Here is a 26,537-nt window from a genome sequence, read left to right on the forward strand (position 1 = left end):
GCTCCAGGTACTGAGAACCACGAAGATGAGTACACACAGAGAGTAGCTTTAGGAAGCTTACAGTCCAGCAAACGAAACAGATGGGAAACAATTAAATTTAAACGTATTCATTTATCCAAACCCTCACTCTTGTCCAACAAGGATTCAAGAGAGATCTGGGCAATATAGTTAGTACTAGCCTACAGTTGAGGGGAGGGGGATGCAGCCTCCCAAAGGGGGAAGAATCTCTTCTTCCTGGGCTGTCAGGGGTCTCCAAGGGGGTGGTGCTAGAGCTGGGAGTGGGGGAGGCAGCTGGCCCACTTGGTGACCCAGCAGGAGGCCCTGTGGCTGGAGTCGGGGGCATGAAACCATCCTATGTAATAGATGCCGTGAGCCGGTCCTATTTCTTGAGGAACTTCTAGTCCAGTGACGCAGAGACTCGTACCTACAGTCCCTCCTTTCTCACTCTCAGAAGTCTGTTCTCAGCATATGGAAAGCCCCAGGCTAACGGGGCCTGTGACATTTCCTGTGGTGGCTGAGGCAGACGCTGCTCTAGGCTTGGTCCTCCTGGACCCCAAGTTCAGGCTGCGCGGATCATGGTCCCTTGTTGTTCCGGTCACAGGAGTAATACTTGGCTGGTCCTGGCATTCAAACAGCATGGTACTGTTTGCAGAGCTCCACTGCACCCCTCACCCCCTTTGCACCCCACCCCCCACCCCAAGAAGGCTGGCAAGGGCCAATTTTCCAGTGTGTGCATGGGACCAGAGGGGCATGGAGATGCCAAATCTCACTCCCAGAAGTGGCAGAGAGAGTTCTGGAACCCAGGTGGAAGGGACAGAGGCCCTGCCCACATCCATGCATGCAGCTGGTAGGGCAAACATGGGCAGAGGACCACCCACCAGCCAGAGAAAGATGATGTAGCTGGTGGGCGGAGGCTGGGACTCTGCCATCAGATTGGACCAGGTTCGAATCCTGCCTCTACCAGCTGCAAGCTGTGTGCCCTCATCTCCCTGAGCTTAGGGCGTCTCGCCAGTTAAATAAGAATAGTTGTATCTCCTTTGCAGGTTTGTCGTAAGAACCAAATGAGGTGCTGTGTGCATATCTACGTGGCGAAGTAAGCCCTGGCTAGCACCACGTACGGCTCAGTTTGTGGTGGGCTTTTTGCGAATTATTTCATCCTGTTCTCCATGCCACGTAGAGTGGGTCCCATCACCTCCTTTTACAGACTTACAGAGAAACTGAGTTCACCAAAGCTCCCCTGGCAGCCAATGCGGCCAATGCGGAAAGCCGAATACTGGCTCTAGGGCCCCAGCCATTAAACATGACGCTGCGTCTCGTTTCTCTTGTGAACCTTTGGCCCACATGGGCTTGGCCACTCACCAAGCTTGTGGGGGTGACCCCCTGACCTAGCAGGAGGGAAGCACCAGAGGACTGTGTGGCAGGGAGTCCCTGGAGACACTAGACAGGCCGAGGGAGCTTGACCTTGGAGGAAACGGTCAGCAACGGTCAGCAGCTGGGGCCTTGGGAAGGAAGGGCTGAAAGGTCACAGGCATGAGGCCGAGCCTCATGGCCAAGGTGGTTGGTGGCTTTGGACGAGCAAAGTGGTGACCTGGAATCCAGCGGGCTGGGCTTCCCTTTCCCACTTCCTTCCTGTGCCGACTGTCTCGCTGAGTCACCTCCAGGAAGTGGGGTGGGGAGGTGGGGAGTGAGGAGCCCTGGGTCCTCCCTCACCTCACCCTCGCCTCACCGCGTGACCCTCCATCAACCACTTCCCCTTGCTGGGGCTCAGTTTCCACATCTGTCACACCAGAGGCCTGACTAGATCTCTGAGTCAGGCTGAAGGCCTTTTTGGAGGGATGCACCTCTTGGAAGATAGTCGAAGACAAAGGACCACTCAGCTGGTCACCAGTTTAGGATTTACCTTGCATTCCCACAATTTGATGGGCTTCTCCACGAGTCCCGAGTGTCACCCTCAGGGGATGGGTCCGGAGGGTAGCACGGAATGGTGATGGTCACAGAGAGCCTCCCTCCAGGCCCTATGACTCTTCCAGCGTGGCCCTCCCCTCTGCCATCCTCCTGTGATTCCTGTTTCTGACTTGGTACCAACTCCTAGGCCCTGGCAAAGGGTCTGAGCAGATGCTCCACAATTCTCCGTGCACGTACAGTCTTGTGGGAAAACCCACAGCCAATGTGGGCCTCTCTCAGCTCCCCACGGGGCCCACTTGGAGCCCTGGGCCACCCATTAGCCCTTTCGTTCACCAGACCCAGGAGAAGCTGCTTTGGCCATCCAAAGTTCCAGAGCTGTTTACAAGACGTCTCCCTTGGGACAGCGTGTTCTGACATCAACACGATCTCCCTTCTGCAAGTGTCAGTTCCTAACATATCATAGCCCAGCTGTATAATGTAAGGACATCTGTGGCTAGGAGGACATCCAGGGAGCTGAGAAGAGCTTGTTCCCAGGCCCAGGGGTTGCCTGGGTAAATGAGAGAGATGGATGGCACCTGTCTGTGCTTTGTGCCACTCCGGGGATAGTGGGAGTCCAAAGGAAGGGGCAGGATAGGACACATGGACTCCAAATATGAGGTTCTTTGCCCACGAGCTGGAGTCCCATTAGATCAGCATGGTTTTCAGGCTGGTCCAGATATGGCCTTGACCTCCCCCCACGGCCCCCTCCCCACCCACCCCCCACCCCGTCATGCCAGCCTCAAAGCTCAAGTCCCTCTTGTCCTTCGGGTTTCAGCCTTACTGCCTGGCTTGTGCAGTTCCCCATCCTGCTGGATCATTTCATGTCTCTGTGTCTTTAATGGGACCACCCCTTCTTCTTCTCTCCCCTCCCATCTCCAACTTAGTCCTTACCAGCTCTCCTCGGAGAACCCATTCGATGTCCCTTCCCCCAAGATGCCTCCCTTGTCCTCTCCTGTCTCACCAGGTGTCCCGTCTCTTACACATTTCTGTTATTTCATGGCACCCCACTTTATAGTTCTTTGGGTACATTGCACGGCTCCCTGAGCGCCAGGACTGTGTCTTGGTGGCATCTGTCTCAGGCTGGGCACAAGGCTCGGAAGATGGTGGATTTGTTTCCGAGGAGAATACCCCCAGAGCCTGTTACCAAGGTTGAGAGGCCGTGGGGGAGTGGAGAGAGGCCTGGGCGAGCTTGGCTGGGTCCCTGGCTCTGCCACAGACAGGTCATGCCTTCTTCGGTGCCGCCTGTCTCCAGCTGGGCTTCGGTTTCCCCTCTGAACAATGGACTCATGTCTCAGGTCTTTCAAAACCAGACGTTTTGTGGTGTTTGTGGGAAATCTGTACGTGAGGCTGCTTGTGCAGAACTCCCCAGGTCACCGACCCCAGGCTTTTGTTAGGATTCATCAGCCCCCCCCAGTGTCCACTCAGGACCAGGCCGATTTGGGTCCCGATGGCGCAGGGAGCAATCAGACTCAGCCCCTTCGCTAGAGAGGCCCTAGGCCAGTTAGGAAGACAGACATATTCACAGCAGGATGCTGAACATGCAGTACGAAGGGAGCCTGGAGGAGGTGTCAGAAGGGACCACCTGAGGGACGCAGGGGCAGCATAATTCAGTGAGCACAAAGCGTGTAAGCCACGGGATGTGGCTGACGGCAGGAACAGAAGATGTGGCCTCGGCTGCCCCACTGTGCTGGGGTGTGTAAACACGTGTGCCTGGACATGTACATACGGGGGAGGGAGAGAGACCACAGAGGGGCTGCGAGGTAAGAGGGCCTGGCGGACAGACCTCTATCCCCAAGGCCCTTGGGAGAGAGCTCTCCAGTTAAAGTCCTGGCTGGTGGGGGCTGGGCTTCCTTGATTATGTAATAGCCAGGAAATGTCATCTGGGAGAGCCTTAGAGGGAGGACAGATGTGTCTGAGCCATGCTCCATTCCCAGAGGTGAACTGGGAGCAGGTTTGTAAGTGAACCAATTTGCAAATAGTCAGAAAGAACACCCAAGCCAGAGAAACACCCTTGCATTCCCACAACCTGATGGGCTTCTCCAAGAGTCCCGAGTGTCACCCTCAGGGGACAGGACCAGGAGGAGCCCACCACGGTGATGGGATTGGCACGCCGTGGGACCCAAGGTCTCCTGGCTCTTCCCTCCCTTGGGTCCCCCCAGCCATTAGGGTGGGCTCTGGGGAGGGGTGGACAGGGACGGGCCAGCTTCAGCATGGCGCTGGCAAAAAGGATGTGTGCAGGGCGAGCTCTGTCCGGAAAGAGGGTGGCACAGGGTGCTTTGTCTCCCATGGCTCCTAAACCAAGGCCAGGGTCAGATGGGCGGGGACCCTGGGCACTCTGGGGAGACTGGGTATCACATTTTAGTCCCACTGTGAGATGCCCCGGGGCCCCCAAGAAACAGCCCCTGAAGCCCATTGATCACACATCTGCTCTCAGCTACTGGGGGATGAGAAGGGCTTCTGAGTACGACGGACACTGGGCCTCATTTTCCTCATCTGAGAAACGGGGGTAATTAGTGGTTCCACACCTCAGACCTTGTTGTGAGGATGACGTACACCTGAAATGTGTAGCCTGGAGCTGGGCACATAGTAAATGCTTGCTAATTGGTAGCTATGATGACTTCTATAAAAGGTAAACTTCCACGAGGATTTGTCCTTTTTGGTATAAACTCCATGTGCTGTTTTAAAAGGTTTGGGGTGCCCTGCCAGGGATAAGTAGCCAACCTGAGGACGGCGTGGGGCACACAAAGCCGTTTCTGGGCAGATTTGTGGCTTCAGCACCAACCGAAGGGGTGAATACCGAAGGGGTGACACCCCTTGCCCTGGGTTGGGACAGAGACAGGCCGGGAGTTAGCCCAAGGAGAAGCAAGTAGAATATGACCTTGGCTCTATCCGTGGAGCCAGGCCAAGCCAGCCTCTGTGACTAGGTTGAGAATCTGGAAATCTCATGCCTGGATGTCGCTGAGTGCCACCAGCCCTTCCCACTGTTCTCCAAGGGCGAGGGACACCCCGCTGGGGTCAGAGTTCGGTAGAAGGGAATTTGAGTAGGAAGCCAAGGCCAGAGTGACCCCTTTGTCACTGTGGACATGTTCCATGCTGAGGGGACCTGGGGGGTCTCAGCAGCTTGGCCTGAAAGGAGTGGCTCAGCCTTCCGCCTGTCCCCCAAGCTGACCCACAGAGAAATGACTGTGTCCTGGCTGTGGCCGTCTGAACCTCTGCATGTGACAGCCTGAGTCTCTTAGAAGGGGTCTCGGTGGTCCCGGCCCAACTTCCTTTATGGCACACTCCAGGCATGGTTACCACGGGTATGAGGCATAGGGCCCAGCCCATGGGGAGAGGGGCTGGCACAGGCCAGACTCTCAGAGGAGTGAGATGGGCCTGGAGTTCTGATGGGGACAACAAGAGCAGTCTCAGGTCACACCCCCAAAGAGATGCCCTGCCCTCCGAGGGCACTACAGTAAGACCGGGGTGGGTGAGCCTAGGTAAGCCCAGGGCACCCACAGTACCTTGGTTTATGGTAAGAAAATCGATTCCAGCCCTAGATGGGTTTCCCACATTCTCCCAGGCCTGGGCAGGCTGAGCTCAGTGATGAGCAGGGCTGAACCTTCAGGTGTTGAGCTGAGTGGAGCTGAGTGGAGCTGGGGGCGGGGGTGGCTCCCCTGCTTTGCCTAGTATCAGTGAAGCCCCAGCTGCCCATCACTGCCTGTGGGCTGCTCAGCTCTCTTCCCTTCCAGGGGTGCAGACTGTCCTCCCAGCCCCTTCCCAATTGCATGCAGCTGGTCTCTAGACCACTAGGGTGCGGGGAGGGCGGGGGCATGGGGCGGGGCAGGGAAACAGGCTGCTTCCACTGCGGGTATAGGGCCAAAGAGCCCCTGGGCACCCAGCTTGGGAAACAGGCTCTGAACTTCCTGTGTTTGGCAGCCACCGTGGTGCTGTGGAATGAGTGTGGGACTGGGGTCCTGACAGATGAGTCCATATCAGGCTCTGCCTCACCCTGCTCTGTGATGCTGGGCATGGACCTTAGCCTCTGGAGCTTCTGCTCTTGGATCCACAAAATGGGGTGGGTCCCAGAAGGCTCTCATCATGGTAACGCTAGGACCCATCAGAATGGGAAGCATGTCAAGGGAGTGGGGGAGTGGCTTTGGGGAGGTGATAACAGAAGAAAGAACAATATTCACACAACCTCCAGGCTGCCTTCATGACCAGGGTCTTTAACATTCCAAATGCCCAGTCGTTATGTGAGCGCCCCTAACCGGGATCCTGGCAGTCCATCCCTGGCCGAGCACCTTTTCCCTGGGCCCTGGATCCCACGCTGCAAACACCGAACCCCATGCCTGGAAATACCCCTCCCCCTCATTGTTGTCATTTCTCTGTCTTGATCACTAGACCCCATTCTCATGAATCCATCTCTCCCAGGAAATCTGGCCAGAGTGGTAGGGAGTGGGGAGCAGGGAGCAGACTCTGGGATGAGCCGCCTCAGAAGCCCCATTTTCCCACCTTTACCTGCCTCGTCTCTGAGATTAGTGTTGGGCTCTTGGCTGGAGGGCTGTCACAATCCGAGCAAGCCCAAAGCCTGGGTATCCAGAGCCCAGCAGCCCTCAGAACCTGGCCTCAAGGGGGGTGGGGCTGTAGTCACAGCCACCGTATCCAAGAGATATGCCGTGCTCAGGCCCCCGGGGCTAGGTTTCTCTCTAGAGGGTGCTCAGATGGGTGGGGGATGGGTGGGAGACAGTGGCCTGGCTCTGATGGCACAGGGCCTGTTGTGCGGTTGTGGCTCCAAGGAAGAGATGAGTAGGTGGAGAGAGGAGCAGGAGCAGGGGCCACCCTGGGAAGAGGAAATGGACAAGGCCACATCTCTAGGCCCACAGGAATGCCAAGCTCCTGGCCTAGAGCAGCTCAGCTAATTACAGTTTCCCCTGGTTGGTGGGAATGAGGTTCCTAAGAGAGTGCCAGGCTTGGCCGGGCCTGGCAAGGGAGGGTGAGGTTGAGCTGGGGAGTGAGGGCTCTGGTGGCCAGCTGCCTGATGCGGCATCACAATGAGGCCCCCGTGAAGGGCCCCCGGGCCCCGGCCTCTCCGGAGCAGAGCATCCGGGTCCCAGCGGCCCCGGAGTGCGGCAGACGCGAATGCCTGCCAGGAACAGGCTGTGGGGATCGCAGGGAGTAAACAGCAGAGGAGAATCGCCTTGCAAACCACACTCGATGGAAATCTCCCCCACAGCCACATCGCAAAATGCAACCAAAATATTTATTCTGAGTAGCAGTTTTCAGAATTGCTCTTTGGAAGGCAACTCAGTCTGTCTGACTTCCCATGCTGCCCAGCGCAGAGGGGGCACACCCTGCCCTCACTCCACTAGAGCCAAGAACCCATCAGATGGGGACTGGAGTCAAGTTCAGCCTAGGCGGCGTCCTGGCCCATCCTTTCAACATGGTCCAGGGGAGAGTGGAATTGTCATAGGCCCATCTGGAGGCCATCAACAGGCTCCTTGCCTCGGTGACCTGTCACCGCTCGGCTGGAGCTGCCATCCCTGTGGATACACCTGGGTGCCGAACACGTGGGGAAGCAAACCCATCAGTCAACGTCGTGTCACCGCAGAACTGGCAGCCAGCAGCCAATGTCGCGTGTCACCCAGATACTGAACCCTAGCTGGGAGGCTCACACACATTCCTCTCCTTTTGGACCTGTGGCCAACTCGCATTCTTAGAAATGAGACCTTTGAGTTTATCTTTCGAGAAAGGACTTCTAGGTTTGACAGGGTCAGTGCATGTTTATCAGGGGTTTCCTAGCCAGGAACAGCACTCTAGGCTCTTTGGCTTGTTTTGTCTCCTGATTCCTCATGGCAGCCTTTAAGGTAGACATCCCCTCCCCATTTCATGGAGGAGGAAAAGTAAGCTCAGAGGAGCTAGGAAACCAGCTCAGTGTCACACAGCGAGTGTGTGGCAGAGCCTAGATCAGAGCTCAGGTCTTTAACACCCTTCTCTAGTGTTCCTTATCTTTCATCACTCACTGTTTTTCCTCATCATTGGCTATTCTTGGCGTGAGGATTACACAGAATGGCCCTGTGAGGCATGTTTGGGTAAAGAAGGGATTCCTATGCATGCTTATTTTGGTTACTACTGTCCTTCCAAGAGATTGTTTATTTAGTACTATGGGATGACTTTCGACCTGGTTGGAGTAGGCAGCATTCTTTCAAATGTGAGGGACAGAAACTGAATTCTGTCTGGCATGAGAAAAGAGAGAGTAAAGGAGGGGAGGAGAGAGGTTGAACTTTGTCTTAGGGCCTCATTTTACTGGGATGGATGAGTGGGTGGACTTCAGGCATGGCTAAATCCAGGAAGTGATATGATGTCATCAAGTCATCAGACTCTTTTTTTCCCTCCATGTTTTATTTTTAATGCTTTTTTGTGTTGACCGGGGTCTCATCTGCTGCCTTTGAGCTTCTTTGGCCCTACAACATGACATAGTAGCTGTAGGGACTGGAGAAGGACTTTGGGCCCCTGATGGCTCCTGGTCTTCACCATCCCAGCTAGTAACATCAGATAGAAAAGCAATGTTTCCTCCCAGCTGTTAAAGTGAAGAGAATCCCAAGGAGGTGCTGTGATGAACCCATGGACTATGGTGTTTGGCCAAACAGGTGGCCATAGGCAGGATGATGGGGTCTGATGATGGAAAACCAGGACAGAATCATGATTGGAGTTGGGGAAGATGGTTCCCCCAGGAACACTTAACAGAAGAAAGGGAAGAGAGAATACTGGACAAAGAGAAAGCAATACTGCCCATTATTCTAGGACTGGAAGAAAGAGCTGAGTTGATAATAAATCAAAATGTAAGTCATTCTATACTGGCACAGCCTTTCAGTCTTACAGATTCAGAAACTGAGGCTCAGAAGCATGATGTGACCTTGTCATGCTCTCACAGTGAATTCTTGAGACACCCAAGGCTGGAGTCTGAGTCCCCTATTCTTCTATCCCACCCTGCTGGGGGAGAAAGTTGAGGTTATCGTGACCCTCCTAGCCACCTTCTGTCTTACTCCAAGTCTTTCAAGGAGTGCTGGGAAAAGCCTGGGGCCCAGCAGCTACAGTGGCAGGATCTGGGGAATCAATGGTGAGGAAAACATACGGGTCGCCCTACTCGTGGAGTTTATATTTCAGTGAGGAAGCTAGTTGTCAGACCAAAAAAAGCACACAAATAGAAAGAAGTTACAAGTATTGATACAGGTTTAGTCAGGGGCTGGGGAGAGCTTTCTTGAGGAGGTAATGCACAAAGTGAAATTGAACGTTTGGAGAAGCGTTAACTAGGTAGGAAAGGCTTGTATAGGAAAAGCATTCCCAGCAAACATACAGCACATGCAAAGGCACTGAGGCATAGAAGAATAAAAGAATATCCCTGCGCCTCAGGTGGAATGATGGAGAGATGAGGCAGGTGGAACCACTGAAGTAGGCCATGGGGACCACTCAAAGAAATTTGGTCTTTGTCTCAAGAGCAGAAGAAAGTCATTGAGAAGATTTTAGTGGGATAACCTAAGGGCTGTGGGCACCTGGATCAAAGTCTAGAGTAGAGATCATTTGGGGTGCTCATGAGGGACCAGGGATGCCCATGGGAGGATGGGTTCTGTCAATGAGAAGCCAACAGAATTCTCAAAGGGGTCTTATAGGCTACTCATGCCCAGAACTGCAAGAATTCTATGAACTTGACAACTGGGAGCAAAGGCTGGGACCAGTGGTGGGATGGGGAAGCTGGGGTTCCTGTTCTGTTCCAGTAGTATGGGTTAAAGGTGAACTGTTTTTTTTTTTTTTTTAAAGATTTTGTTTATTTATTTGACAGAAAGAGAGATCACAAGTAGACAGAGAGGTAGGGAGGCAGGCAGAGAGAGAGGGGGAAGCAGGCTCTCTGCTGAGCAGAGAGCCCAATGTGGGGCTTGATCCCAGGACCCTGAGATCATGACCTGAACCGAAGGCAGAGGCTTAACCCACTGAGCCACCCAGGCGCTCCAAGATGAACTGCTTTATTTACCAGCCCCTTAGGGCTTTTCATCTGTGGACGTCCACTGGGAATCTCCAGGAGGTCTAATTATCAGTGCTTTCCCAACATATTTGACCCTGAGAAAGGCCATGGGCAAAGGCTCTCCTCAGGGGTGCTTGCAAAGTAACTGGATCTGATCCCAGCAGAAAGCCTCTCTCCCAGTGCCTGTGGCCAGGTCGGTGTAGGGTGAGACTATGCAGAAGTTAAGAGGCTGTTACAAGAAACCCAATCAAGATGGGATCTATTGCAGACTTTTTGGAGCAGTTGTGAGTACAGGACAGGGAGGAAGCTCCTGCCCTCTCTGTCCCCGGTCTGATACCTTTTTTCCTTTTCTCTCTGGTTCCTGCCCTGAGCATTCCATGTCCTCGGGATCCCCTAGCCTCAAACTCAGCATCCTGAGAGCCTTCACAGGCTATAAGCGCACATCCCATCAGACAGGAGAGCATCACCAGGATAGGTCCCATCAGTGTGGAGGCCTTCCCTTGTGTCCAGGATACAATGTCCTGGGGAGGAATGGAGCGAAGCAAAGGGGAACAAATGCCTCTTTTCTCCGCCCATTGAGTTGTCTGATGATGATTTAACAAACATCAGGCTCTGGACTGGACACAAGGGACAGACTCGGTGCCAGCCCTCTTGACGCTGGGCTGGGCTTCTGTCTGGGTGGCCTTCAGTCCTTCTGATGGACCACTTTTGGGGAGGGTCAGAGGGACCCTGTGTCCGAGGGACCTGGTTCAGAACACAGCCGTGTGTCCCTGAGAATGTCGCATGGGCTCCTCTCCTCCCCACTAGGATCTGACCAGTCAGGTCCTGAGAGTAAAACTTTTCCTGAACCCAGCTTTTCTTTTTTTTGATGCCCAGTTAAACTGGGCATAGGCTCAGGGTTCTGGTTGTGCTCCGAGCAATGAGAGATAGTGTGAGCAGCCCTGGGTGAGTGTGTGACAGAGCCCAGGCTATGGTCTAGGGCCTGGCTATCCAGAGCCCCCAGCCTTCCCAAGCCTCAGTTTTCCCGCCTGTGAAGTGGGGGTGATAACTCTTTCCTCCCACGGTTGATGGAAGGTTTGAGAGAGGTACAGAAACAATTAGGAACAGGAAGCAATTATACCTGGAATGTCTGCCTCCCCTGAAAAGTGTCTCAGTGTCTTAGAGTACGTTCAGGCCTCTGGGGAAGCTGGCATTCCCACCGTCTCCTTCCACCTGCAACCACCCATGTGGCCTCTGGGAGACCCTGGCCATGCCTGCCCCAGCTGTTTGGCTCCAGTGGTCGTGTGGTGAGACCATCAGGCCTGCTGTTCTGGGAAGTCTCTTTCTCAGGCTGGGTCCTTGGGGAGGGAGCTGAGCCCTTTTGGTGTGGGGAGAAGACAAGGGCTGGGGAGGGGAGGGTTGGGGAGGGCCAGCCTGGGAGATGTTGGGTGAATACTGTGTCGTGTTTTTCAAATATGTCCATGTCCACAAAGCTAGAAATGCGGTCTGGCCTTACATATTTTATATGTGTATGTGTTCCCAGTACATTTCCTTCTAATTTTTAAAACCATACGTAACGTCAGGGACATTTAATCCATATGGTTCTGATTCCTTAACACTTAAATCATCCAAATGTTGTTTTGTAGGATCTATTTGCAAATCTCTTTACATAAGCTTTTAACTCCTTCTTTCTCGAGGGCATCGATGTAGGGAACCTGGGTAAGGGCTCCCTCCCCCTCCAGGTCTCCCCTCCCCATCCAAAGTGGCCAGAGGTCTTGACCGCCTCTGCTCTGGACAGCAGCTGCTCAGGCCCCTCCCTCAGCACTGGGGGGAGCCTCGTGAGAGAGAAAGAAAGACAGACTGGGGTCCATCCCCGACTCCACCACTTCCTGGCTGTGCGACCAGCCTCCAGGGAACCTCAGCAATCTCTTGATTCCTCACCTGTAGAAAGGGACAGATGATGAACATCTCAGAGGGGTGTTGGAAGAATTAAGCAAGGGGATGTAGAAAGCCAGCAGACCAGAGGACTTGCCTTCCGCAAACAGAACCTCCCTGGTCAGCACCCGGCAGTGCCGAGGTAGGGGGAATCCACGCTGGGCTTCGGGGTCCTTCCTGAGGAATCATGAGATGGTAGCACCAGGTGGAGAAGCCGAGCCCTGAGAGGTAAAAAGGGCTCCTGCCCGTGGGAATGGGAACTGAGGCAAGGATGGAACAGTGACCTTCGTGGCCAAGAGAATGGTGTCAGGAGACGCATGGCCCAGCGCTCAGGTTGGGGTCTTGGAGGGGGTGGCATGCCCCGTACAGCCTGTGTTTGCTACCTGCCCCACAGGACCAGACGGGACATGGAGGGGTGGGGACAAGGAAAGTAGCTCTCCCAGATTTGAGGGACCTGGCTTTGGCACCTGGAAGCCATCCATACTTATCCATCGAAACACGTGCTCCAAAGACGCTCACAGGTTTTCCCACCTGCCAGCCTAAGCCCAACTTTTTTTTTTTTTTCAGTGTAACAGTATTCATTGTTTTTGCACTGCACCCAGTGCTCCATGCAATCCGTGCCCTCTCTAATTCCCACCACCTGGTTCCCCCAACCTCCCACCCCCCGCCCCTTCAAAACCCTCAGATTGTTTTTCAGAGTCCATAGTCTCTCATGGTTCACCTCCCCTTCCAATTTCCCTCAACTCCCTTCTCCTCTCCATCTCCCCTTGTCCTCCATGCTATTTGTTAACTCTTTAGCCCAGAGTTAGGGCCCAACAACCCTGATGCACACAGGGAAGGCCCCCTTTCTCCTCTCTCCCTCCCTCCCTCCCTTCAGGCCATTCCCAAACATTCAGTGCTCTATCAGGCTTTGTTTCTTCATGTTTCCCGGGCCTCAGTGGCCATTCCCACTAAACACCCACCCAATCTTCAAAGTCCAGCTCAACCTGCACCTGCCCTGAGAAGACGTTCCGGGAAGACTTGCAACAGCGGACCCTTCCTGGGTGCTTTGCTAGACCCTGTCTTCCCGGGCTGTACTTCTCTGGGATGCCCCCTCAGGACCTGTGCTGAGAGCTGGGGGTGTGGGGATGGCTGAGAGGCATCCGCAGCCAAGAGGCCCTCACGTTCTGGTGGAGGAAACCCACATGCGATCCAACAGCTTTGTGGGAAGGCAGAATGGAAACCCGGCACCCCCAGGAACCCATGGCTGTTGGAGGTGAGACAGGAGACCAGTAAAAGGACATGGATGTCCTGGGATAGCCCAGCTCCTGGGGGTCTCCCTGTGGCAGGGATCCACGGCCAGCTCTATTCTAGATAGCACCAGGGTCTGTACCCCTAGAACAGGATTTGTTTCGCTGGCAAATGCAGACGGAGTGAATCCCAGACAGCGCGGAGTCTCTGGGACAGAAGAGCAGATGCCCAGGCTAAAATTAGGCAGCTGACTGCAGCTTCCTCCAGGCTGCGGGAACTGATCTGCTTCTTAGACCTGCCGCTGTGTAGCGGAGGCAGAGTGGGGCCCCTGCCTCCTGCACAGGCCTAGGTGTGGTGTGACGGCCAGCCAGGGCAGGGCCCCAGCACTGCATGGCCTTTCCTGCCCTTTCTCCCTTTCACATCTACAAATCCCCTGCGAGGCCCCACCCCTACCCAGCCCTCAAGAGCTGGGTCCATCCGACTTTGGCATCGAAGGCTTCCCCTGGAAGGTTAGGAAACCTGTCTGATATTGTCCCCACCATGGAGAGTCTAGGCGGGTCTGGAGCCCAACTCCAAACTCAGGCAGCAAGACGGTGGACCCCCAAGAATGATACAGATGGGAGTGAGGGGGTGAATGGCAGGAGCTGAAGAGGAGACTAATCCAGGAGCATCTCTTCCTGCCTCTTCTCTGTCTGCTGTCCCCTCCTCTACCCAGGGGTCCCCTGAATCTCTCATTGCTGGTTCAAGCTCGGTCCTGCCCTCTGAGAAGAGGGTATGCATTGGAGGCCTGCTGGGGGAGGGGGGGCAGGCCCATGGCCGTCACCTTCATTTATTTCTCTGAGCTATACTACTCCCAATGGCCTACAAGGCCCCAAGTAATATGCCTGACATCTCCTCACCACAGGGCCTTTGCTCTGGCTCTTGTCTTTGCCTACGAAGGTCTTCCCCCAATATCTGCGTGGCTCAATTCTTTACCTGTTTCTAGCCCTTGCTCAAATGCCTCCTCCTCAACAAAGTTCACTCTAACTACCCCATTTAAATTTGTGACCCGCCTCCTATCCCTGTTCTCTGGTCCCCTTACTCTGCCCTTCCTGTACTTTCTGAAGCATATACTGCAGGCTAGCGTGTTATAGAATTCTCTTATTTGTTCTGTGTTGTGTTGTGTTTATTGTGTGTCTCTTCCTTCTAGAATGTAAGGTCCATGGGAACGGGGATTTCTGTCCACTTTGTTCACTAATGTATTTACTCTAAGTCCCCAGAATAGGACGTGGTCTGTAGTAGGTGCTCACTGAACATTTGTTAGAGAATGTGAGTACTGGGGCAAGGGCGAGGCCCCTGCACTCAGGGCAACATCCTTCCTCAACCCTTCCAGAGGTGGGTCCCTGCTGCCAGGACTGGCTCTAGGTCCTCTTTGGGCCTTCATTTGCTCATCTGGCACTGAGACCGATGGTCCCTATCCTGCCTGTCTCAGAGCCTTGGAAATGACAGAGTGAGGGTGAGATTGTGCCTCATACTCTAAAGGGCTACCCAGTTGGGTATGTGGTATTTATTTGTTCAGTCAGCATTACTGAGCACCTCTGGGGTGCTGGGGGTCCACAGAGGGGTGACAGCCAGTGTCCATCTGCAGTGGGGCTTTCAAGGTGAGTGTGGCCAACTCTAGAAGCCAGGAGATGGGAAATGCCTACTCATTCTGGAGAGCTGTTGCGCAAATGGGAACCCCGAGCAAGGAATGTGGGCCCCTCCTGAGGTGCAGGGAATTTGTGTGTTAGCTGTCTGTAGGAGGCAGGGTTCTCTGGAGAGATAGAACCAATGGGAAAAATGACAGAGAACCAGTAGGGCCCAATAGTACAAGTGCCAGACTGGAAACCATCAGGCTTGTGACTCAAAAATAGTTGGTGTTCCAGTCCGAGACCAAAGGCTGGGAAAAACCCAAGGTCCCAGCATAGTCACTCGGGCTCTTACTTTGCCTTTTTGTTCTGTTCAGGTCTTCAGTGGATTGGATGAGCACCCCCCCTCCGCCCCTGCCGCTTGACTCAGTCTACAGATCTGAACGTTAATCTCATCCAGAAATACCCTCATAGACACACCCAGAAAAAATTGTGCCAAATAGCTGAGCCTCCTGTGCCCCAGTCATTGTGACAAATAAAATTAACCATCACACCCTCCTCCCCACCCCCAAACGGCTGTCGATCCTTCCCCTCCAAGCTCAGACCCCACTACCAAACCCATGTGCCCCCAAACCTTTCCCTCTCCAGGTCTCTGGTTCTTTCAGCTTGCCATTCTTGGGGACATCGCCTCATCTCCCCAGCTCCCCTTCCCCAGCCCTCTCTCTCAGTGGAGTCTACCAGGTCCCCAGGACCTAGCTGGGATGCTCAGGGTTTGAGAGGAGGGCGTTGCAGGAAATCAGCAGGAAGCCTGGGGGAGATGACCCTCAGAGGGCGGGTTTCCAGGATGGAGAGAGCATGACTGTGTTAAGTGCCTGGAGCTCCTAGGGGATCAGTGGGGACTTCATCTGCAATCCCAGCAGAGTGACAGGTGCTGCCGTACTGCCCAGCAGTGGGAAGCATGGGAGAAGGCCTGCCAGGCTCTCTGGATGTTGAGCAAACAGTAGGTGCCAGGCACAGAGCCTCCGTGCTCTCCTACCCTCGAGGGGGCATCGGTCACAGATACCTGACTATGATGTACTAAATGTTCTGGTGACTTATGCCACGCAAGTCACAGAAACTTTGAGAAGGGGCCTTTCAGTTCTACCGAGGGGGTGGGTTGGTTGGGAAAAATTAAGAAGAACAAGACAGTTGAAGGAGTCCGAACAGGACGAGGTCACGAACTAGGCAAGGAGAATTAATAGGGGAGCTGAAGGGAAGGGTGTGGGAGAGAGGAGACAGAAGGGCATAGGAGAACGTAGAAGGCACAGCATGAGCAAAGGCACGGAACATGAAAATTCATACTGTGTTCAGGAAACCTGGGAGTGATCCACTCAGGCCAGTCCCGCCCTGCAGGAGGGCTTCAAGGTTGAAGGGGGGAGGTTGGAGATCTCACCACCAGCCCTGAGAGGTGAGAAAGGCTGCAAGGGGAGTGAGCCTGAACAGTGCTGGAACAAGACCTGTTCCAGATGTCTTTGCTGTTGTTAGATGGAGGCTTTAAAAGGTCTTCCACCCCATCCCACATTCACGTCTCCTTCTGGCATGTTCTGGGTTGTTTGTGGTGCTGTTCACTGTTGTTGTAATTATTTTCCAAAGGTGCGGATCATCTCTGGAACCAGGCTATGAGATGCACAGTCTCCCATCGTTTTGGGACCTCTTCCGGACTAACCCCTCCCCCATCCCTGGCCCCAGGCCAGCCACAAGGGCAGCAGCAATCACTGTTGGGTACAAGTCATGAAAGGCGAGGGGACTTTCAGGCCATCCCAGAATTCCCCTCTCCCCCTTGCTGCTCCTGAAACTCCTTCTCTTGTCTTTTACTGTTACTGTTTGCCTTGTTTTCGTGTTTATGGGGCATGATGAAATTGTCTCCCCTCACTTTACGAGCTATTGTCAAAGACTAAGACTTATTCATCAGAGTATCCCCCAAAGAGCCTGAGTAGGTGGGGGGCTTCCTTTACTGAGCATCTACTATATGCCAGCTTTTGCTCTTGAGGCTTAAAATGCATTTCCTCCTCTAATTTCATCAGTTCTCATTTAATCTCTGCAGACCTTCCCTGAGATATGTTTTTCTCCCATTTCATAGCTGTGAAAACTGAGGCTTGGCGAAGTTCAGTGGTTGTTAGTGTCAGAGTCGGGACCTGCACCCAGACTGCCTTAACCCAAGCCTTAGAAGTCGATGTGCTCCTGCTGCACCTCCCATTGGCAAGTGCAAAGCCAAATGCAGGGTACATATTGTCACCGAGGACCTTGCAGGTCAGTCCCTTGGCTTGGGGAAAACCTGTTCTCAGCAGCCAGGAGAGTGTGTGGCTTGACTAATCTTCTGATTTCTTGGAATGAAAGGTCCCGCCCTCCCCACCTGGGCCCCACGGGAGTCCCCCCAAAATGCTCATGAAAAGCAAGAATGAGGCAGACACAGGACTCAAGCTAGGCCAGTCAGAAGTGTGGGAAAAGAGGATGCTTTTGTCATTTGGGGAAAACTAGCCAGGTCGTTCATTGGATAGGATAGCCAGAGGGGCCAAAGTCTGTCCTTAGCATGCTGTGGACACCTGTGACATTCCTGGCACCGAGTAAGACGTGGTTGTGCACAGAGCTGTGGACTGTAAAAGGGGCGACAGCTAGAGAAATAAGATGACAGCATTTCATGGGGCACATGCCATGCAGTCCATGGCAAGTGCTAGAGGGTCACTGAGAAGGAAGCAGCCGATGCCACCCAGGGGAACAGGGAGGCCTTCGTAAGGGAAGTGGCCTCTGAGCCGACCTGGAAGGCTGAATGGGAGCTGGCCAAGTGGATTCAAGTGAGGGGACCAGTACAGGGAACTCCATGTGCAGGATGCACTTGGCAGGTTCAGAAGCAATGAGTGATTCTATATGGTGGGAGCAAAGGGCGGATAGGGACGGCACAGAGGAGGGAGGCTTGGACAGGTAAAGTGAGGTATGCTTATAAATGGCATTAGAACACAGGGTAGTTTAGCTGGGCAGGGACTCACCTGACTTTGTTCTAGAGAGTTCCACCTGTGTAAAGAATGGATTGTTGGGAGAGGTGGCCAGGGCACCAGGGAGAAGGCTGCCCTAACTGGGAAATGGTGGTGACCTGGCCCGGACAGTAGGCGTGGAGAAGGGACTCTGGCTTCAGTCTTGGGAAGGTAGGGAAGGTAAATAGTATGGAAGGAACAGGATTCTAGGTCACAAGGTGGGAACAATGTAACTATTGCTGTTGTTTACTGAGCACCTACTAGGGGCTGAATACTCTATCAAGGGCTCTTCTGCAGTAGCTTTACAGCCGCCCTTTGAGATGAAGTCAAGATCAGTGACATCACTTACTAGGCCTGAGGTCACACAGGAAACGCAGGATCAAGATCTGAACCCAGGTCTGTGTGGCTTGGAGACCCCTCTGTTACCCACAGCATCAGGTCGGGGTGAAGTGAGTGCCCCACTGAGTCAGGAAGCTGGAAACACAGCCCCCTTGGGCTGGGGAGAGAGAGATGGAGCTGAGTATTCTGGGACCCCAGGAGGCCATCTTCATGACCTGTAAGAGACCCTAGGTGTCTGTGCACAGAGGTGGCTCCCTCTGTGAGAAGTGAGGACTGAAGTTTTAGGTGTAGAGCTGATCTGCGGAGAGATCACCCACCACACATGCGCACGCACACACACTGTGCATGCACAAATAGTAAAATGACACAAAGCATCTGTCCGAGTCGGGAAAATCACAGCCACGGCGGCCAAGGTGGTGGCGGTGGGGATGGCTGGTAAATAAGTACAAGGTCTAAGCATAAATAACCTGGAGGGCCCCCAGGGTAGGTTGCTCAGCCCCACCTGGAAAGCATTCCCCAGAACACTGTGGCAGGCCCCTGCTCCTTAGGAATGACAGTGCGTTCTCAAACTGTGTCTGTAATTTGGTTGTTAGGAGCTGGAAACAAAATTTCACAGAGAGACAGCCTCCTAGATGACAGAGCAGATGCCAGCCCTGCCCTCTGCTATAATCTCTTCTAGCCTGTGAAGTCTCTACAGTGTGATGCAGAACCAAGCCCTGTGTGTGTGTGTGTGTGTGTGTGTGTGTGTGTGTGTGTGTGTGTCTAGCATTTCCATGGAAACAAGCCATCAGTGATCTAACCTGGGACACCTGGGCTACGTCCTCCCTGAATTGTAGCCCCAGCCGTAGAATGAGGCTTATCTCCCACCTCCTGTGCTCCCCCCACCCCTGTCTTGCCCTCCCGCCCACCCCAAACCCCGGCTTGGTAAATAGCCGTGTAGCATTGAGCAAGTGGCACAGGGATGACCTGCCAGTCTCCATCCTCAGATGGAACGTCCAGAATACAGATTGGTGAGTTGTATGTTCCCATAACAGGGAACGGGCCTGATTCATGTGTGAGGAATGAAGGCATGTGGGAAGGCCCCCAGGGCCAAGCTCTGGGAATTTCTTAAGACCTGGCCCAGTTATTTGCTGGGGATGGGCTGATAGGAAGGAATTGGCACCTGGCACCCCCTGTCTTCTAACCTGAGATCCAGCCAGCTGTGGGCTGGGAAGGGGGCCCCAGGCCCCAGGGCAGGTGTGGTGGCTCACAGAGAGGAGCCAAGCTCCGTTGCTAGCCTTAAAGCAGGGCTGCCTGCCCCCAACCTGTGTCCTGAGCCCTGCAGCTGGAGTCCTGAAGCCTTTCCAGACTCTGGTGAGAATTTGCACCAGAACTGGGGTGACAGTTGGGTCTCCAGGTGGGCAAAGGTAGCTTTGGTTGTGGGAGAAGCTGGATGACGACTTTCAGGCTGGCATTGCCTGGCCTGGAGGGTGGCCACAGAGGCACGTGGCCCAAGGGGCTCGTGGGGGTAAAGAGCAAGGCCTTTGGTGGTTTGGGGGAGTCCAGTGGGACTGTGAAAGTCCTTCTCACAGCCCACTTTCCTCCCTCCCTTCTCATCCAGCTAAGGCCAGCTCAGGACGGTGGGGGGTGGGAGTGGGGGACTGGGATGGGGACATCCCAGGCTGCCTGGATGGGGCTGCATGGGATGACTCTGGAGTGGGAAGACAAATCCCAAGCCACAGAGAGTTGGAACGAAGGAGCAGTTCCAGGAAAGCGCTCCAGCAGAGGGGCCAGCCCAGCGATGGCAACACTGGCCCAGCTTCCCCAGCGGCCAGCTGATCCAGTCTAGCTAAGAGCCCCCTCTTTTCCCCCAACCCCCAGTCTGGACCCCTGGAGCCTCAGCCACCACTCTTTGTCAGATCATTCTGCCCCTCCTTGTATTTTTGTCTCTCAGTTTGCCCCCAAGATCATTCATTCACTTAACAAACATTTGTAACCTTGTCAGTCGCGATGCGAGAGAAGAACTACAATGGAAGTTCCTCATAGCTCCCAAGCTGGAGAGAGGGGAGATGACTCCCAGCTTACTGCAGTGGGGGGTGGGAGGGGAGCAGCACATCTCTAGAGGCAGGAAGCCTTGAGCTCCCTGTGGCAGCCTAGGAAGGTGACTGAGTCCACCAGGAGGGACCAGTGGGGCAGGGCCACTCCTCAGAGTTGGGGGAGGAACTCATCCTGACGCAGGAGCAAGGCTGTCATCTGAGCCTTTGCATAAATGACAAAAATTCCCTCCTCAGGGCATAGGAATTATGACAAGACATCCGCTTTCTCCCACCTGGAGTTGTTTCCACCAGAAATGGTAAGCAGGGCAGTGGGGTCAGGGCAGGAGTGGAGTGAGGGACAGGGACCGGACCCTGGGGGCACCCTATTCCTGTTGCCCTAATCAAGGGAAGGACCTGTGTCCAGGGCAGGCTTGATTCAGGGTGTGAAGGACCGCAGGAGGAGTGGAGACCGTATTTCAGACAGAGGAAGAGTCAGTGCACAGACCCCAAGGAGTGAAAACTGGCACAGGGTTGAGGAACAGGGGGCACTGGGCAAAAGTCACAGAGGGCTGGGCTGCAGGGCCTTACATGCAGGCATGATCCAATTATAGCTGAGATCGGGCTCTGGGCACTGATGGAAGATGGGGACCCTGGGGTGGTGACGAACAGCAGAACAGCTGGGAGGCCTGGCGACTGGCCAGCAGGTGTGTAATTGTGTCTGTGAGTGTGCAGGCCCTGTGTCCAGCTGCCATCCCACCTCCCTTCACTCCCTGCAGCCTGGGAGCTATGGCTTCCTCCCTACCCCCGAAGTCCCCCACCCCTGCTGGCACCTAGGAGTGTGGGGCCCCTTTGGAAGTTGGGGCTCTCTCCATTCAAGTTGGTGATCTGGAAGGGGATTGCTTGCTCTGAGTGGACTTGGAGGGGGAGGAACTGGAACCTCTGCTAGAAGCTGTTGTATGGGGAAGACACAGAAATCCCCAGGGCCACTATGTCCCCTGGCCCCGGGTGGTGTCGGGTCAGAGGGAACCCACGCCCTTTGATAGACCAGGCCTTGAATTTGAGGGCATGGCTTTGGAGCCAGAGGAAACCTGGGGCCTTCTTGGAAGCCGTCCCTGGTCAGAATAATGGTCAGTCACCTCGTGGGTCCTTGAGCCACAAGGATGGCTCTCTCAGTTGGCACCCTGGGCACTGAGGTGGCCCCGCTGTAGTCCTGACTTTGGCCCTGGTTCCTGTAACCTTCTAAGGCTGTTCCGGGCCAGGAGAAGCTAGGCTAGAGTCAGCCAAAACCCAGGTCAGCGCTGGTGGCTCAGAGTCGAAACCGGGCAAATCACCTGACTTGCCGAGCCTCAGGGTTCGAGAATCCGTAAAATCCGATGCTGGTGAAGTCTCCAGGCGCCCTGCCATTCTGCTCCCTTGGGAAGCAGGCCGGGGGCAGGGGGGCGGGGGTGGGTGTGCTGAGTGGGGGCTGGCCCAAGCTTGCTGCGGACTGGCCAAAGCCTGGATCAGTGTGATTCAGGTCCCGAGTCCGGCAGCTTCTGGTAAAGTCAGGCCATTGGGAAGCCCCGGGGTGTCCCCCCACCCCCACCCCAGGCTAGAGCCAGAGAGGCCCCCCGCCAGGCCCGCCCCGCCCAGCCCAGCGCTCTGTACGGTGCCTTCCCGCCTTGGGAGGCGCGGGCTTCCCGGAGCAGGGCTGGCACCCGGGGAGCGAGGCGGGGAGCGCGCACCTTGGGGACGACGATGGACACCCGCGGAGCCCCGTGCGGCCTAGGCGGGGCGCCAAGCGGCAGGGCCCCGGCGGCGGCGACCGGGGCTTCCCTGACTGCCCTCCCCGGAGGGCCCAGGAGGAAATGACAGCGCGGGAGCCGGGGCGGGCGCGGAGGGAGGGGCGGCGCCCGGAGTGACACGGCCTGTCACCGAGGCGGCCGCCACGCAGACCCTCCCGCGGCCGCCGCGAGCCGGGGATTCCCCAGGCGCAGACCCTCCGCGGCCGCTGCCGGCCCAGCGGGACCCGGGCCTCGCGGCGGGGGGCGGAGGGATCCCAGAGCAGCGGGCAGCGGGGCAGGGCGCGCAGAGGCCGAGCGGGCCAGAGAGGCGCCCGAAGCGGGCGCCGGGGTCTCCCGGGCTGGGCGACAGGAAACTCTGGGGAGTGAATGGAAAGAAGTGGGTGGTCCGGCCCCTGCGACTTCCCCTGACATCACTGCCCAAATAAGGAGCTTCCAAGCGGCCGCGGGGCGGCCCAGAGCCGCGCCCGCCGCCGGCGCCCGCCCGCCAGCCCGCCCCGCGCCCACCCCGCGCCGCGTGGGCCGCCAGCGAGCGCCCGGGGCACCGCCGGGCGGAGCCGAGCCGGGCGGAGCCGAGCGAGCGGGCGCTGCCGAGCCGCGCGGAGGCCGGGCGCGCAGCCCAGCGCAGCCCAGTGCAGCCCGGCGCAGCCCAGCCCGGAGCAGCGGAGCCGCGGCCGCCCGGCAGGTAAGAAGCGAGCGCTCCGCGCGCCGCGCCCCACCGCGGCCTGGCAGCCCCGGGCCCCGCACGGCCGCGGAGCGGCGAGCAGCCCCGGGCCGGCGGGCAGCGGACGGACTGGCGGGCGCCGCGCGGGTGGGAGCGGACTGGGCTCAGGCGCGTGTGCAGGAGCGCGCCGGTGCCAACTCCGGGGACCTCTGGGACTCCTCCGTAGCCTGGGGTTGCCTGGTGCACGCGCTCGCTGCCTGTGTTTCCCAGACGCTACTTCTGTCACCGCCCTGGGGTGACACAGGCGTTCCCGCGTTCACACTTCTCTCGCACACTCGCGCCTGGCACAGCCCCGCTCGCCGCTGGCAGGCGCAGCCCCCGGGGGCCTGGGCAGACCCTCACCCCGGCACGCCTCTCTGGCCTGGTGCTCCCTACCCGGTGGGACCCAGCACACCGGTGGGGACTGCTGAAGCGCTTGGGCAGCCCTGGCCGCCCTTCCCCCTGGAGGCGGTGGCAGTTTCAGACTGTCACCGCCAACCAGCCTGGTGCTCCTCCGGCTTACTGGGAGTGAGTGAAACAACAGAGCTCTGGCTCTTTCCGTCCTCCTTGCAGAATGGCACCTGGCGCAGGGGGTACAGCCTCGGAGGGGGTGGGGGGAGGCTGTCCCTGGCATAATCCGGAGGGTGTGGTGCCTGGCAGGGAGCTACTCCCCGTCTCGCCGCCTGGGTGTTTCCAGAGTAGTTTCTACTCCATGGGCATTTCTTGGAGCACCCTCCCCTGCCCTCTCCTCAACCAATGCAGGGGGCCAGGAGTGGGGACCGCTGCTGAGCAGGTGCAGGTGGTGTCAGCCACCGCATCTTGCAGGGGCCTCTGCTCGGTGGCTGCAATTGCTTATCTATAGACTAGATCATGTATTCGTTGATGGTTTGGTCAAGGACCCAATGCAAACTGATAAAGTCAAGTTAGGAGCCTGTCACTCAGTGGCTCTGGGCAGAGTCTTCAATTTCGTTCAGCCGCATTTTATCATCTGCAAAATGGGGCTTAGGGTCCGCAGATGAATGTTGTCAGGAAGAATTGAGATCATTCAAGTGAAAACGTTGTGTAAGTAGAAAGCCCTGTGCACGTGCCACTTACTGTGGTTTCGATGGTTCTGGGCTGGTATTTGCCATGGCTCTGCTCTGTGATTTAGGGAGATGGAGTGCCGTTTCTGTTCAGTCAGCTGCAAGAAAGGGGACACTAATAAGTGTCCTGTGTGCCTGCTAGCAGAGGCCCCAAAGCGTGTTCTGGGAAACATTAGTTCCGAAAGCCGTGCCATGAGTAAAGGTTTCCCTGTTCTAGTAAGTCTGGCTTAAAGATAAGCTCTTTATCATCCTCCTGGCCAGTTTCAATCCATATTGGCAAATTAAAGGTTCTGAGAAGTACTGCAATAAAAGAACCTGTTTAACGTTGTCAAGCCCAGAATTTTCCCGGGGGACCCTATAGCCCTTTTCAAGTTCCACGTGCTTGCTCTCCTAGGAAACAGTGCTTCTGAGGCTACCAGTAGTGATGGTGTGGTGGTGTGGATTTGCAACCAAACTCTGGGAGCGAAGTTCTTGTTACCTTCTTGAATGAAGAGTAGGCAGAAGCTCAGAGTTGTTCACTGGCTGCTCTGAGGTCACACAACTAAACAGCAGCCCAAGATAGCGGTAAAACAGGGACCAGAACCCAGACTCCTCACCCAGTGCTCTCTCCCCATTCAGTTATATCCAGAGGTTCGTCATTCTGTTCTCAAACCAGTTTTGTTGCCTTGTGTGGACACTCTGCAGAATATATTTAACAAGCCCGAAGATTGAAATGATTTATTGGTGAATGAATCAAATGATGATTGGGTAGCTACTGTGTGTCATTTGTTTTGGGGACTTTACCATGATAAGTGTTAGGACCTCTGATGAAGAGTAGGGGAAGTGGTGTCCACACACACACATACACACACGCACACACACACACACTGACTCCTACACACTCACACATCAATTTCTAAGCACAAATCCCTCTCTCCCTGAGCACACACATGCTTGCACACTCGATCCTGTGTACTCATTCACACTTAGATCCCACACCTACACACACCCTCCTACCTCTCAGCCACCTGCTTCTACACACACACACTCCTAGACACAGGGTCACTCATGTGTATCCATCCTGTTGTGCTCCAGGCTTCAGCCAGGAGGCACCCATAGCAATGGGCATGTCCCCTTGTCCCCACCTCCCCAGAGCTGGTGGGGGTGCCTGGAAACATCTTGCCCAGTTGAGGACTGAGCCCTTAGGAAGCCCTTGCAGGGTCTATCTGATGTTTGCATTTCCCCAGAGTTGTGCCATTTATCTGCCATACTGATCCCCCCACCTTTTTGGGGGGGTCAGCTATCATGTGGTCACACATGATGTGACTGACAGCTCTGGCTTCTGTGTTGTTTGTTTTAATCAACCGTCACAGCTTTGTTAGGGTAAGGACTCTGTGTCATTTGTTTGATTGGAATCCCCAGCTCCTAGCAGTACGCCTGGCACTGAGGAAGGGTTCAGTAAGCATTTATTGAATGAGTGAGTGAGTGAGTGAGTGAATGGGCAAGGGACGGCGGGCTGCTAGGGGGACTGCGACCCAAGCCAACATCCGGGGGACTCACTGAACATGTTTGCTAAGTGTCTGCTGCATCCTAGGCATCTTTCTAGGGATGACAGCACCGAAAATCATTTAATCCTCTGTTCGTGGAGCCTGCGTTTCAGTGGGGAGAGAGAATGACTAGTAATGGACTAGATAAGGCTAAATAGTGATACAACAGAAGGATGACTGTTAGGAAGGTATAGGCAAAGCTGAAGATGGGGCCCAGGGAGTCTTCTCGTGAGGCATTGGCATTTATCCCAAAATCTGAATGCTGAAACAGTGACAGCCACGCTGACTTTTGGGGAAGGAGTACTCTGAGCAGAACAGCAGGTACAAAGGCCCTGTGACATCAAGGAGCTGGGCTCAGGGCCCGTGGAGAGGCCACACTGGCCACTCCCTGCTGCGTCCCCTTGGAGGGGCCAGTGGCTGGTGCCTGATCTCTGTGGTTCAGTCGATAAAGCCCAACTTGGTGTGACCTGGGCTTTGGGGGCGGGGCAGCCCCTGCAGTCTCAGAGGGCTGACCCTCCCCTTTTGTCCACCCCCACCCCTATGAATGAGCCAAAGCCTGGACTCCTAAGGCCCCTTCCAGTGCCACCGTGATAAAATCTGATGCTATCTGCAGGAGGTTCACAACATTTCAGGTGGTCCATCTGGAGGGATCGTGAATTAGTTGCGCTGCTTCCATTATTAATAACCATGATGTCATACATCTGTGCAGTTCCTGATCGGCTGCAGAGCACTCTCTCCTATTATCCTGCTCACTCTGTGGGCTCATCTGCCAAGGGGGGAGGGCCCACGAAGGGGGGGATGTTGAAGGGGGAGAGAGCTCAGTCCCTTCCACGTGGCCACTGCAGGTTCATGCAAGCCGCTGATGCAGCCCTTGGATCCCTGTGTCCTCGGCTGCAAAGCGTGATACAGGAGGAACCTGCCTCCTGAGATGCTTAGGGGTGTGAAGAGAGAGCCAGCACGTCCAGGGCCTGACACACTGCCATAGGCAGTTGGTACCTGTTGGCTCCCACTTTGTAGATGAGGAACACTGAGTTAAGAGAGACGGTGGCTTTTGTGGGCCACTTCTCCATCTTCCCTCTTCCCCGTCCCGGGGCTGATGCATGCATAGCAAGCTTTGAGGAACTATTTTGTTGAATGCATTTGCTTAAGGTTGCATGGCTAGTAAAAGGTAGACCTAGGACCCCAACTCAGGACTCTGGGCTCCGAAGTCCTTTTCATAAACACCACACTGTTTGGGAATTGTCGTCATGGTGAATAAAGACACACCTTTACCCCCATTTGTGGCAGTCAGAATTAGTTTTGCTCTCTTGAGAATCCTAGGGTCGTTAGGCCTCAGCTTCTGAGATATCCTTTGTAAACTGTGAAATTCTTTGGATTTCATAAGAAACA

At 55.3% G+C, this 26,537-nt stretch overlaps 1 protein-coding gene across 5 annotated transcripts in view; it reads left to right on the top strand.

Moving 5' to 3' along the window:
• The window catches only part of HIVEP3 (HIVEP zinc finger 3), a 461,322-nt gene that overhangs the window by 317,275 nt on the left and 117,510 nt on the right, over positions 1–26,537 (top strand). Inside the window, exon 1 of one of the 5 annotated variants that reach the window (XM_047724528.1) lies at positions 22,426–22,522. The exons of the other annotated variants lie outside the window; for them this stretch is intronic. The gene's annotated coding sequence lies outside the window, so the exon portion shown is untranslated. Of the gene's footprint in view, positions 1–22,425; positions 22,523–26,537 lie in introns of those variants that run through there. 5 annotated transcript variants of the gene reach the window in all.

This window comes from Lutra lutra, chromosome 4 (assembly GCF_902655055.1).
Source record: "Lutra lutra chromosome 4, mLutLut1.2, whole genome shotgun sequence".
NCBI lineage: Eukaryota > Metazoa > Chordata > Mammalia > Carnivora > Mustelidae > Lutra > Lutra lutra.